This window comes from Leopardus geoffroyi, chromosome C1, assembly GCF_018350155.1.
Source record: "Leopardus geoffroyi isolate Oge1 chromosome C1, O.geoffroyi_Oge1_pat1.0, whole genome shotgun sequence".
Taxonomy (NCBI): Eukaryota; Metazoa; Chordata; class Mammalia; order Carnivora; family Felidae; genus Leopardus; species Leopardus geoffroyi.
In genome coordinates this window covers 69,132,924-69,145,647 of record NC_059328.1, presented here as the reverse complement: position 1 = coordinate 69,145,647, position 12,724 = coordinate 69,132,924, and the positions used below count along the sequence as shown (strand labels likewise).

The 12,724-nt window shown below is 36.2% G+C and overlaps 1 long non-coding RNA gene across 1 annotated transcript in view; it reads right to left on the bottom strand.

Moving 5' to 3' along the window:
* Positions 1 to 7,745, bottom strand: part of LOC123600012 — a 42,885-nt gene extending 35,140 nt beyond the window's left edge. Inside the window, exons 1-2 of the long non-coding RNA XR_006713421.1 lie at positions 7,686 to 7,745; positions 3,165 to 3,228 (exon numbers count right to left, since the gene is read on the bottom strand). This is a non-coding gene — a long non-coding RNA (uncharacterized LOC123600012). The remainder of the gene's footprint in view (positions 1 to 3,164; positions 3,229 to 7,685) is intronic.
* Between the last annotated feature and the right edge of the window lie 4,979 nt (positions 7,746 to 12,724).

The following is a 12,724-nucleotide window of genomic DNA, read 5'->3' as shown; positions in this document are numbered from 1 at the left end:
CCAGGCTCTGAGCTGTCAGCACAGAGCCCAATGTGAGGGTCCAACTCATGAACCACGAAACCATGACCTGAGCCAAAGTCGTATGTTACACTGACTGAGCCACCCAGGCGCCCCTGATCCCAAGGATTTTAAGTGACATCTTATGTAGGTGATATGAATGAGAATTTATCTATTCATTGAATACCAACAAGGAGACTGTTCTGTTCCTCTAGCTTCTTTGTTTTCATATGATAATGACATTTAGTGATGATAAACTGTACTTCTGCTGATAAAAAATTTCCACAGTCAAGTGCTAAATTAACAGGACACCAAATCACCAAAGTTTAAGTAAAAAACTCGATGAAAATTCAGAGAAAGGAAGTTTCTCCATTCATAGGTAAAGCTCTTCCCCCCCCCCCCACTTTCACCTTCTATTAAAAGGCTAAGGGAAGGGTCTTGCTACTTTTCTTTCTTCTTCGCCCTTGAATGCTGCTAATAATTACCTTCTGTCCACGATACTGTCCTCTCATGTACCTAAAGATGGAACTTTTTTTAAATTAAAACCTTCAGTGGAAAAGGTGATATTAGGCCGTCTAAGGTCCCATCTGCCTTTCGAAATCTGGTTAAGGGCATTTAATTTCTCTTATTCAGGAAAAGATGCAAATAACCCCTTTGACCAAACTGCTATCTAATTAGACCAAGAGCACTAAAAAGTCACTTGCTCTCCACTTACTCAATCCAGCTCTAAAACAGACAAAGGTCTGTCTGTTTGGGATGGTTTTTCCCTTAGGTAGATAATTGAAATGCTTCTAGTCTGGCGGCTTAAGCACTAAAGTGTCAGTGATGAGTGTCATAAGATAAATATAGGGATAGCTTCTTACAAATATATATATATACATATATATTTTTTTGCAATCTGGTGTTGCATATGGATGCCAGGAATAAGTAATATAAACTGGTCTCTTCTAATTTACATTTAAACAGGGGCTTAAGAAGGATCAGGGAGCACCACTCTGCCTTGAAAAGCTACAGCCTAAAAAGAGTGACAGGGATTGTCATCTGTATTATAATCATTACCAAGTTCCAAAAAAAAAAGACCCTTGTTAGGAATGGATCTATCTCTGCAGGGGATATCCAAGACTGTGGTGCTTGGATAAAATACAAATCAAGGACTAATGTCAAAAATCCAAGTTACATTTTTAAAAAAAGATGTTACATTAAAATAGCAATAAGCTTAGGGTAATTATAGAGAATTTATGTATCTTTTAACATAATTAGTGATACAAAACAGTCAAGTTTACATTTAAAGTCCATCTATTGTAAATATGCCTCTGAATTTACATGTATCATTAGAATAAAAATAAAAGTAGGATGGTGAGATTAATAATCTAAACATGGATTTGATTTTTGTCCGTTACAAAAGAAAGCAAGAATTTCTTCTTGGATTAAATAGATTCTAGTTAACTGTAGGGCATCTGCTAAAACTAATATTAATATTATCTTAGTTAACTTTTCCTATATAACAAGTGCTGGGTAAATAAACCCTGTATGAAATCTGGAATGTAATTTATAATGAATTTGTGCTAATGATATTTAATGTGCCTAGTTAAAATGGAAGCTTTATTGAGAATAAATGTTGCTCATTTACCTCAAAGGGAGTTACCAAACATGTGTAATTTGATGGTAATTGAAGAAATAAAACAATGTTAGCTAATATAAGTATGATTTACAAATTTCCTTATGAAAATGCAGTACATATGTTACATATCTTTCTTAATTCTTTACTAGTAAAAAATTTAAGACTCTATGAGCACACCAAAAATTCACACAGATTACTATTTGAGAATACATATTTGTGGTAGGCAGAATAATGCCTCCACTCAAAATCTGTACACATGAGTCCCTAGAACCTGTGAACACGGAACACTGCAAAAGGGGCTTTACAGATGTAATTAAGGTTATGGACCTTAAAACAAGAAGATTCTCATAATCCTGGATCATCCAGGTGTGCCCAATGTAATCATATGAGCCTTTAAAAGCAGAAAACTTTCTCCAGATGAAGTCAAAGAGATGTAGAAGAATAAGCCAAAGACATGAAGCCACAGAGGAGGTAATTGGGAAGTCCAAAAGGGCCCCAATCACCTTTGCTGGCTTTCAAGATGAAGGTTGTTTGGGCGGCTTCCTGAAACTGTGAAGGGCTGTTGGCCAAAAGCCAGCAATACAGTGGTGATCTCAGTCCTACAACTGCTTGGAACTGAATTCTACCAAGAACCCAGATGAGCCTGGAAAGAGCAGATTCTCCCCCTGGGGCAGCCTATATAGAAGGCAATTGAACTGCCACCATAGTTTTAGCCCAATGACACCATGCTGGCTTTCTAACCTACAAAACTGTGAGACAAGAAATGTGTGTTGTTTTAAGCCACCAAGTATGTGATAATTTGTTAAGGCATCAATAAACAACTGATACCACGTTGCATTTACATCTACAACATAAATACTTATAAGTAAGTGGATGTTAAAATGATCAGAATTCACTTTCACAGAACCTCATGGTATCAATATGAACTCGAATTTTGGAATCCTAAAATTTTATAAATAAATACATTTATATTTAGTTTTATAAACAAATTTTAAGAAATTATAAGAAATATTTGAATCAGCTCATGTGAAAAATGCTTTAATTTTAATTAATTTTAGGCTTACTCTGAACCAAAAATATGATTTGGCTTTATGACTGTAATCCAATCTTCTAGAGAATAAAATATGAAGATCAGATAATAATAATAACCACTATTTATTAAAAGCATAATATCTAATATATATTATCTCGATAACTTTTAATACTCTACAGTTAGGTATTAATACTCCATCTTACAGAAGGAGACACAGGTTCAGGGGTGTTTATTAACTTGATTAAATAAAAAATGAAAATCTTTCCTAGTGTGTTCTTTGTCTTATAACATGCAAAGAACTTCTTGTCCTACTGGAGTCTGTAAGCATTCGCCCAATACCTAGTAGGTTCTCAAAATTAAAAACAAACAAACAAACAAACAAACAAACAAAAATATATATATATATGGCTAATGCCATTAGAGCCATGATAGTTAAGTAGCATGGCTTTTATCCATCTGACAATTTCCTTTTGGATAATAAAACTAAAATGTTCTGTCTTTTAATATACTTACCATAAATTTGTTCTGTTTTGATCTTCAACTTTACTTCTATCTGTTTTTTTAGCCTTACCTAAAACTGTGGAATTATTACAAAAAAAAAAATTTTATTTTAGAACTTTGCATTGATCATTGATTTCTGTTGGCATACTCTAATTCTTTTTTTTTTTTTTTAATTTATTTATTTAAATTCAAGTTAGTTAACATACAGTGTCGTTTTGGTTTCAGGAGTAGACTCTAACCCTTAAAGAAGAAAGTATTTTTATACCAGATATCTTTGTTGTTTTATTCAAAATAAAATATGGCGCCCACATACCCATAAGTTCAATTTCCAGAAACTTCAATCAATTATTCCGTTTCAACTTGCTGCATCATTCAGCTGTGCCCCCACAGCAAGCTCATCCCTATTTCTCAACCTTCCATAGACAGAGAGGAAATTCTTCTCTCCCAGAAGAAAACAAAGAGCATGGAGTGAACAGTATTCTCCCTCTCCCCATCAGCACACATCCCCCACGGAAGAGAGAAGTTTTCTCTGCATGGTGAGATCAGAGGGTCCAATATCCATGGTGTGCCTATCAAAAATGTTCACTTTTTCTAATTCTGTTTTTGTATTTGGAAATCAGTACTGAATAATGGATTTCAACGTATACGGGAGTTTTGATAAAATAATAAAACATAAAGATCATTCAACAGCTATTTAAAATTTGTGTTTTTGGTGAGTAACCACCTGATTTTTTTCAGAGGGAAGCATAGGAAAATAATCTCACCATTATTTTCAGTCTCCCTATTTTGCTTGTGTAAAAATAATAATAATAATAAAAATAAATAAAGCAACAAATCTCCAAACTCTATAATGGAAATTCCCAAAGATCCTCAGATTGTTTACAAATACATCCCCTCCTCTGAGCTCAGTTTGCAATTTGTTCCTATCTTGGCAATAAGACTTAATACCTTGCATTGTGTTTTTTGTTCTTAGGTGTATTTCCTGTCCCTCTAGCTTCTGATCTCAGAAGTTCCTTGCTACTCCTGATATCTTTTCTCCTTTACATTCATTTTCAATTTTTGTCCAAGTCCTATAGATCTTATTTCCCAAACATGCTAAAATCTGTCCCCACAACTGCCACCAGCTGCATCAAAGCCTCATCACCTAACCCTGCAGCATAGGAATTGCTTCCTCACATTTAATCCTACATGTCAAATATATTTTCTACTCTACAGACTTGGAGAGCTTTCCAAAATGGAAACCAGATAATTTCTCATGCTCTTCGCTACTTCTCAGCCTCCTCTTGAGTTTTTACTCTCTAAGATTTACCCCTTATAGGTTGAATTCTTACCGCATGCTGAACACATTGTGTCAATTGCTTTACATATATCATTTCCCTTAGTCCCCTCACAGACCACTCTGAGGTTACTATGTAACTTGTGTGATTCCCTTAAACATTTGATAAAGTTGATACAGAACGTGGTTAAATAATTTGCTCAAAGAGCAACAGCTAGTTACTAGTAGCTCTTTGTTCAAAACCAAGCAGTATGGGTCCATAGTCTACACTGTGAATCACCACTTCATAACTGAGCTTTCATTTAGTTTTTTAAATGCTTCCTGTTCCTCTTCATTTTCTTTGCACATCTTTTTTTCCCCCTACCTGAGCCACCCTCCTCTCCATCTCTGCCTAGACAGCCACGTCTAGGATTCACTGTATTGGCTTAAGTGTGACTTATTCACAGATTTTCCTAACTCTCTAGTCCATCCTGTCCCTGGACCCTATTCCTTCCTTCACAGCACTTAGTGTCTAATCAGTCACTCATGGTTATATTTACTCCTTCAGTGCCTTGTCTTCAACACTGGACATTTCATTAGCTCATACACTCCAAGAAGCAGGAGACTTGACTGGTTCTGCTCACTTTTGTGAGACCTTAGTGCTTATCACTATCCAGCAAGCAGGTGCTCAACAAACAATAAAAAACGAAGTAGTGTTTCTTCCTACTTTCAACTGTATTGTAATTAACAACCTGATCCCATCACGTGGTACTGTGCAAACTGTGCAAACTGCTGGTACTTTTTGAGCATCACATCTTTTAGCACTGCCCTCAGAGACAGATTGCATAAAGCTCTTTCTCCTGCTTTACTTTGACAATGTCTAGGTTGGGATCTTGTTTGGCATGACTTGAATCCGGTCCTATTCATACTCTGATTGATTCTGATCAAAGAAGCCATATCATGATGCACTTCTGACTATCTGGACCATTCTGAGAAAGGGGAACATTACCCTTTGTTAAGAAGACACTCTATATCACATCCACCACAACATCTAAGTTAGATATACATGACTAGGTCTCAGAAACTAGTCCAAATGAACTGAATTAAAATAATGATAATATAATAACCAAGTACTATAAGCAAATCATGGCTAGATGTTTTGCTTATGGTATTCAATTCATATTGATGACAAGCTTGCGAGGTAAGGATCCTTATATGTATCATTATCCCATTTCGCAAATGAGAAATTAAGGCTTAGGGAGCTTAAGTCATTCACTCAGAATCACATAGCTAGAAAATGCAGAATGAACTCAAAATTGTCTAACTCTAAAGTTGGTTTTGTGTTCTGATCTGCTAAAAATCCTGCCTTGTTAATAGCAAGCTATTTGAGTATGGAAAGTGAGCCAAAATACTAGACGATTAGCTGTTCTCAGTACACAGACACAAAGGACAGAATCTGCCCCGTAATTAATCCCCGAGTGTGTACAAAGGTGGCATGTGAGGAGGAAGAAAAAGATGTCTACAAAATACAGTGGGGGTTATCTCTGTCTAATAATAGTGAAGGGGTAAATGTAAATAAGATTATGTGAAGCTGTATTAACCATACTTATGCACACACAAACACAGAAGCAGGGGTGGCTGGCTGGCTCAGTGGGTGGAGCATGCAACTTTTGATCTTGGGAGTTGTGAGTTCGAGGCCCATGCTGGGTGTAGAGATTACTTAAAAATAAAATCTCAAAAAAAAAAAAAAAACTATATGCAAGCAAACACATAACAAGTAAGCAAGAAATTTCAGTTTATTCCAATACTGTGTTGTGCACGACCCATCCTGGAGGTTGAATAAAGTCCTTCTCTCAAGATGGCACAAAAAGATAAATGCATATATTGATAAGAAAACCATAATTAGGTGCACACATTTTAATTTTCAAATTTGAAAAATTTATTTAATTCCCCAAAGCATTGTATTCTAAATCTAGTGTAGATAAATTTTTATAGGAGAAAATACAAACTGAATTTCATATGCTGACACTCTTTATTTTAGGGATTCAGGAATAAAAGATAAAAGAAACCAATTCTCTGTAAATCCTGATACATTATCAAAATGGTACATTAAATTTTTCGTGTTAAATTATTTAACTATTTAGCGTATTATAAAATTTGAAATGACACTTCTGTTTTAAATGATTACAAGGCATTGAATTTGAATACAATTTAATAAAAGTATGCAAAATGCATTACCATATGAAGTCAATCTGATCAATTTCATAATACTACATATTATGATGTAGAATATCATTAAAAATGTATTAACATAGTTCTCTTAAAAGCATTTTTTTCTCTGCTGTTGGGCATATGACCAAATGCTTTAATTTATTCCCTAAATATTATCTTGACACTACTGATTTCTGTAATTGTTTTTTGGATTATTTAACTATGAAACATTTCAAGATATTAGTTTTAAGAAGTATGTGGTACACAACTAGTAAGACTATGTTTAGAGATCTTAGAATGTCCCTACAATTAAACCAAAGAAGTAATTTATTCTAAATCAGATGTTTTTTAAAAAATGAGATGAAAATAAGTTTAAAAATCTGAGAAATTTAAAGAAAATGGTATATTTAGGAATCAGGTTTTAAACATCTATAGTGGAACATTCAAAAGAGATAGTTAATTTAAAATAAAATAATAACAGGGGCGCCTGGGTGGCGCAGTCGGTTAAGCGTCCGACTTCAGCCAGGTCACGATCTCGCGGTCCGTGAGTTCGAGCCCCGCGTCAGGCTCTGGGCTGATGGTGCAGAGCCTGGTGCCTGTTTCCGATTCTGTGTCTCCCTCTCTCTCTGCCCCTCCCCCGTTCATGCTCTGTCTCTCTCTGTCCCAAAAATAAATAAACGTTGAAAAAAAATTTAAAAAATTAAAAAATAAAATAAAATAATAACGAAGTCAGAGGCTTTTAACATAACAGATTTGGTTGACATTTTTATTTGTACTTTCAAACAATCAATTACCGCATGTATATAAAGTTCCTTCTCTGTAATAAAATATTTCTATATGCATTGAAAGCTAGAAGAATATTCAGTTATGTTTCAGTTATATTCAGTTCAGTTCAAATGACATCTGACTCCAACAAAAAATTTCTAAATAAATGGAAGTAGTTTTCTTTTAAAAAAATAATAAAGCAGCACAAGTACAGAGTAGTTGTCGATCAATGGGCCCAATCAATGGCATGGTGCCCTCAGTCCAACATTTGGGCACAGCTCATTAGTGGGTAGTATACAAACCTCTATGTTTGCATCTTCCACAGTGAAGTTCTCTGTGCCTCCCCATTCCTCATATCTTCTTCCTTAATAACTCAGCCCCCCACAAACATTCTACAACTAACAAACATCACAATGAGGCTCATTCTAAACCCTACGTCTAACCAATGACATTCAATTAATTCACGTTTACATGTGGTGGTGATGTGAATTGATATCACCAACCCTAAAATTTTCCTTTGCTTTTGAGAACTTACGTAGTTAAATTATGGCCGAATACCAGTCCATATACATAACCTATAAGCACTTTTTAGTTAACATCTTAAAAACTGAAGTCACACTATCTCTACTCCCTATTCTATGCCTGTTTCACCTGCATCCCCTGATTCAATGCACCAATATATAACCATTGCTCAAGGCAAGACTCGGGAGCTATTCTAGGTGCTTTCCTTTCCTCACTCCACATTTCTCATCCGCTGCATTAATTAATCACCACATACTGACTGGCTTCATTTTAGATTTATGACCAGTAAACTCTAGTGTGCTTTTAGCAATCCTACAGCACCTAGCCAGTCAGTTCACTCTGTCTCCTAAATGACTATTTCACTATTTCTCCTTCTCCTCAAACTACTAATATCCATCTCTGGTCTTCATTTTCAGCTGGTAACTGCATATTATGTCACTAAGAAATAGAAGCAATTGAAAAGACTTTTTTTTTTTAAATATAATTTATTGTCAAGATGGCTAACATACAGTGTATACACTGTGCTCTTGGTTTTGGGGGTAGATTCCCGTGATTCATTGCTTACAACATCCAGAGCTCATCTCCACAAGTGCCCTCCTCAATGCCCATCACCCATTTTTCCCTCTCCCCCGACCCCCTTCAACCCTCAGTTTGTTCTCTGTATTCAAGAGTCTCTTATGGTTTGCCTCCCTCTCTGTTTGAAACTATTTTTTCCCCTCCCCTTCCTCCATGGTCTTCTGTTAAGTTTCTCAAGTTTCACTATGAGTAAAAACATATGATATCTCTCTTTGTCTGACTGACTTATTTCACTTAGTATAATACCCTCCAGTTCCAACCACGTTCTACATCTGCCTCCACATCTGCCCTCTGCATCAAACTCACCTTCATTGTCTTCTGAAGCCAGTCACTCTGTACCCATCCAGCCTCCATTCCTTTTTTAAGAGGAGGCTCAGTCACCTACATCATCCATTTTCTCTCTCTTTCTCTCTCAGATTATTCCCATAAACATACGCTCTACTATTAAGAAATAATTGCGGCTTCTCCCTGCATACCTCTCCAGTTACTGCTGTTTCTCCATCCCCTTTAAAACAATCCTTCCTCAAAGGATAGTCTAATCACTGTCTCTAATTTCTGTTTTTTGGATTCTCTTCCTCTATGCCTATTTTTGTATTTATTTTTTATCAAAGTTTTACATGATAAGTAAATTTTTTTAAGAAAACAATGCTAGCCTATATGCTCTTCCTGAGTCAAAAGAAATTTTAAATCATTTAGGTGAGTTGTTTGGTATGTTATGAGTATAATTCACGGGTGACATTCATATGCTGAAGCCTGAACTCCTAGTACCTCAGGACGAGTTTGCATTTACAGGCAAGGTCTTTCAAAAGCTAATTAGGTTAGGGGCGCCTGGGTGGCGCAGTCGGTTAAGCGTCCGACTTCAGCCAGGTCACGATCTCGCGGTCCGTGAGTTCGAGCCCCGCGTCGGGCTCTGGGCTGATGGCTCAGAGCCTGGAGCCTGTTTCCGATTCTGTGTCTCCCTCTCTCTCTGCCCTTCCCCCGTTCATGCTCTGTCTCTCTCTGTCCCAAAAATAAATAAACGTTGAAAAAAAAAATTAAAAAAAAAAAAAAGCTAATTAGGTTAAAATGAGGTAATGACAATCTTATTATGAATTACTCCTTGACCAATAACATTTCTAAAACACCATTTATTGTAAAATGCTCCTAATTTTTAGATATGCTAAAATTTACAGGTTTGAATTAATAAATTTTAAAATGTTATCATTTGGTTATATATATATACACACACACACGCACATATATATATACACATATATATGTATGTATGTACTTACTATATATATATAATGTATATATAACATATGTATTATGTATTATATATATATATATATATATATATATATATATATATATAATGTTTACTTATTAGATCCATATAGATGTTAATCACTGCATAGGTGAATTTACTGTGAAGTTAGTAAAGGACCCTTCACTGGGATGAGTACTCTCAAGTCTGGGGGAGGAGACCCAGAAATGGGTTTGCATGATGATGTGTTTTGTTGTTGTTGTTGTTGTTTTGTTTTGTTTTGTTTTTGTAACAATTGCAAAAGTAAGGTATTTTAATGAAATCAGTTAAGTTCACAGGGCTTTTCCACTCTGAGTTTACATGTATCATCTATTACATTACTCCTTGTGGTCAGGTAGGCATAATCATATCTGTAGGAGAAACTGACATGAAGATAATTTGAGTTTGGCTTTCGAGGAATATCTTTATGTAGTTTGCTGCCACTTCCATGTGCTAGCCACCCTGTTAAGTTGTTACTGGTGCTGCTTACTGCCTTGATTCACCAGGCATCATGACCTGAAATGCAGGGTAAAGTCCGATTGCCGTAGAAATAGGCTTTAGGGCACCAACCACTGAGAATATATGGTGGAGAGAGTTTGAAATGTATGGAGCCTGAAATTAGTAAATCACACATGGAGGATTCAGTTCTCATTAAAGCCTACTCAAAATACTATTCTTCTTTTTTTTAAGTTTTTTTTGAGAGAGAGAGAGAGAGAGAGAGAGAGAGAGAGAGAGAACATGAGCAGAGGAAGGGCAGAGACAGGAAGAGAGAGAGAATGCCAAGCAGCCTCCACGCTACCAGTGCAGAGCCCAATGCGGGTCTCAATGTCACGAACCTTGAGATCATGATCTGAGCCTAAATCAAGAATCGACCACTTAACTAACTGAACCACTCAGGCAGCCCAATACTATTCTTCTTTCAGAAACGTACCCTATAGGGGCACCTGGGTGGCTTAGTAGCTTAAGCGGCCGACTTCAGCTCAGGTCATGATCTCCCGGTCTGTGAGTTCGAGCCCTGCGTCGGGCTCTGTGCTGACAGCTCAGAGCCTGGAGCCTGCTTCAGATTCTGTGTCTCCCTCTCTCTCTGACCCTCCCCCGTTCATGCTCTGTCTCAAAAATAAATAAATGTTTAAAAAAAAATTTTAGAAACATACCCTATAATGCAGTACAATCCTGGTGTTCACAAATATAACACATAATTTATAATATGCTACTACAGTAAGGACATCATTGACAAACTGCTTAGGAATTGTTGAATCAATGTACCGAAGACCAGTCTCTGCCTCAGAAAATTTGAAATGTCCTGAGATATTACTGTTAATATATGAAGATTGATACAAATTTTTTCCCAAATTTGACAAAAATCTTAAACTTAACGTCATCGTTAATAAGTTGCTTAAATAAAAGATGTTAGGGGCGCCTGGGTTAAGCTTCCGACTTCGGCCAGGTCACGATCTCGCGGTCCGTGAGTTCGAGCCCCACGTCAGGCTCTGGGCTGACGGCTCAGAGCCTGGAGCCTGTTTCCGATTCTGTGTCTCCCTCTCTCTCTGCCCCTCCCCCGTTCATGCTCTGTCTCTCTTTGTCCCCAAAAAAATAAATAAACGTTGAAAAAAAATTAAAAAAAAATAAATACATAAACATTAAAAATTAAAAAAAAATAAAAGATTTTATTAATTATCAATAATAAAGCATATTTTTTAATGAATAAGATTTTTTGATGTTTATTAATTTTTTTTGAAAGATAGAGAGAGCACAAGTGGGGTAGGGACAGAGAGACAGAAAGAGAGAGAGAGAGAGAGAGAATCTGAAGCAGGGTCCAGGTTCTAACCTGTCAGCACAGAGGCCAACATGGGGCTTGAACTCACGAACTAAGATCACAACCTGAGGCAAAGTCCGATGCTTAACTGACTGAGCCATCCAGGTGCCCCATAAAGCACCAATTTTTGAGGAGAGACTGAAAAATCTTTCTTTCCTCTCTCTACAGAAAATGATATTACAATATTATGTTCACAAGAAGAAAATACCCTAATACATAGCCAAAAAGGTAGGAAAAATGTATTACAGAGGTTTGTGTCAGGCAGTTAGTTAATATAAGTAATGTTTTATTTCTCTGGATTTTGTGATGTCTGCAGTATTTTGTGTGTTTTTAATTCTGTGATTTTCTGTAGACTATTTTATCACAACTAATTTTTGCAACTTTGTTATTTTTTTGAAAGACGATACTCATAATTGTATTCACTTCAGCCCCTAGTAAACCTGGAATTTTCCCCAGCTATGATTACTTCTCCTTTCCTGAAAACTGGCCTCCTTTCCATCTTTGGAGGACATCATGCTCCTGGTTCAGGCCTTTGCCCTTGCTGTTCCCCTGTCAGCATGTTCTTTCCAGACATAGCGACAGGACTGCCTCTGCACTTCCTTCTGGGCAATACTCAAAGATTACATATTAGAGAGACTTCACTCACCATCCTCTATAAAGAGTACCTCCACCCATATGTAGAGTAGTTAGATAAAATACAGGAAACCTGGTTACATTTAAATTTCAGATGAACAGTGAGTAATTTTTTAACATAAATATGTCTCCCCAAATGCATGGAGTATACTTATAGTAAAAAATATATACATTGTTCATCTGAAATCTAAATGCAACCAGGCATCCTATATATATATATATATATATATATATATATATATATATATATATATATATTTATGGTTAAATCTGGTAACTATCCCCATACTTTCTCTCCCCTTACCCCACTTCCTAGCACTTATCATCATGTAATACACTACACATTTACCTTTTTCTTATTGCCTATCATTCCCACCAGAATGTAAGCTCCATGATGGCAGGGATGTTTGCCTATGTGGTTTCCTCCTGTATCCAAGTACCCAGACTGATGTCTGGCACATAGGTACTCCATGAATATTAATTTAAAAAACTAATGCATAAGCGATCTA